The sequence below is a fragment of the Pinus tabuliformis genome, chromosome 4_1 (genome assembly GCF_031772625.1).
Source record: "Pinus tabuliformis cultivar Carrire ecotype Pingquan chromosome 4_1, CPIR1, whole genome shotgun sequence".
Classification (NCBI taxonomy): Eukaryota; Viridiplantae; Streptophyta; class Pinopsida; order Pinales; family Pinaceae; genus Pinus; species Pinus tabuliformis.
Genome location: NC_142303.1, coordinates 522,029,355 through 522,031,247, shown reverse-complemented (window position 1 = coordinate 522,031,247; position 1,893 = coordinate 522,029,355). Strand labels below are relative to the sequence as shown.

Genomic DNA, 1,893 nt, shown 5'->3' with positions numbered 1-1,893 from the left:
AACTATTTAAGAAGGAAAACAACTTAACCATTTACCAACAATATAAAATGGAAAGAGTACAAAATGCATGAATCATAAATAATATTCTTGATATGAACTTGATAATCCCAGTGCATATAATTCCTTAAGAAAAAAAATAGTTTCTTAACTAACAGGAAAGAGAACCTCTACTGCAAATACATTTTTTTAATCAAAACTTGAATACTAAGAATCCACATGAGTAAAATATATGTTGACTTCTGTAACAGTACCACATTTAAATACCCTAAAAAATTACTTAGACCGTGATAGAAACATTCAAGGGGAGTAAAAGTAAAAGAAACCCCAAGAGGGATTTTTGTATGGTTGTTAAAATTCAACCAAAAATATACATAATCCATTTAAGTAATTGGGAGATATATTTGATGGCCCATCAACCTAAGACTACATGCAGAGAGCCAGTAAACCATGCAAGTCAGGCTCCTAACCTAGAACAAGGAACATTTTGGAATTAATAGAGGACGGATTGAGCTGACCACTGGAAAATAAGAAGGAAAATCAAGAATCCTTCCAAACCTGCAAACAAATAAAGAGACATATTACAAATAATCTCAGAGCGTCCACCTGAAATACTTAACTTGGGAAATGTTAAAAGAGTAATACCTGTAAAGACTGAGAGAGGAACTATGTAGGGAAAGTTGAACCCTGACACCCTCAAGACCATTGAAAGCAAGAAAAATATTGAACACCTTGTCGAGATACAAGATAAAAAAAAAAAATTTAATTAATATTTACCTTTGTGGAAGGAATAACTTGCACCGTCGTTGAGTTACCATTGCCGAGAACGGCCATTGTGGCTATAGAATGATTACAATGAAATACTTCAGCAAAACCATAATGACACTAAACAACTGTGAACCAAGAAAAGCAGTAAGTGATCTTACCATTTAGACAAAGCTCACTGAAGAGGAAACCTAGCGAGACGTTGCAGAGTAGAACTTGATGGGAGGTAGAGGAACAGTGCATTCATGGGGCTGGAGGGAAGGATGGTTACCCTTAACTGTCCTAGAGAAACCTGGACCACACTATTGAAACCCTAGCATCAGACGATGTGGATCACAACAAGTGTGAGTCGGTGCATAAATGGCAGCAGAATGGAGTAACAGAATGAACCACGAGCCAAACAAACATGAACCACGAGCCAAAAAGCCGCCTTCTAACCAAATAAAATATGGACGGAACGAAATTACAAATTCAAAATTCAAATTTGAATTCCTTTAGCGCCTTTACTAAATTCAAAATAAAACGGAATTTGGAAAACGGTGGTAGACGAGGAAGCCAACGGAGGTTGCAGGAGGAGACGGGACAGGTCTGACAGTGGTCGCAGATACATTGAATACTGGAGCTTGCCGGAGGTAGGGTGATCGAGTTGCCGGAATATGCATGGAGATGTATGGCTTTCATGCATATGTAGCATGCCTTCAGATGCACGAATGTCCTGTCACAGGTACTTAGCGCTCATTTATGTTTCTATAAGGTCTGAAATAGGAACTGCCTTACCATCCTTACCTGTGACTCTTTCCTTCTTCTATTTTCACTTTTTATTCTTCTAGCTTCCCCTTCCCACTATTTGAACTGTTCAAGCAATCCAAATCCAACATTTTCTGTTTGAAACTCAATATTTCACAAGCTCAATGGACTCCACCAAAATCACTAAGGAAATCATATGAAGGGTTGTTGAAAATACAAGTACCCATAATACAGACCAAACATGCAAATTAGACTACATGGATTTTTGCCTTCATTATCGTATTCAATGATACGTCATTATAGCCTTCACCTACGCAATTTCTCCCTTTGAAAATATTCAAAGGTATAATTCCATGTACCTTCCACTTTATGACTCATGTAACA

The 1,893-nt window shown here is 37.3% G+C and overlaps 1 long non-coding RNA gene across 2 annotated transcripts; it reads right to left on the bottom strand.

The window, feature by feature from the left end:
* Positions 1-261: 261 nt before the first annotated feature.
* Positions 262-972, bottom strand: LOC149176887 (uncharacterized). 2 transcript variants are annotated; one of them, XR_016258679.1, is made up of 2 exons: positions 775-972; positions 262-555 (listed from the first exon to the last, which is right to left on the bottom strand). It is a non-coding gene; the product is annotated as an uncharacterized LOC149176887 (long non-coding RNA). The 2 variants fall into 2 exon arrangements; XR_016258680.1 differs by lacking the exon at positions 775-972 and adding an exon at positions 643-731.
* Positions 973-1,893: the final 921 nt, after the last annotated feature.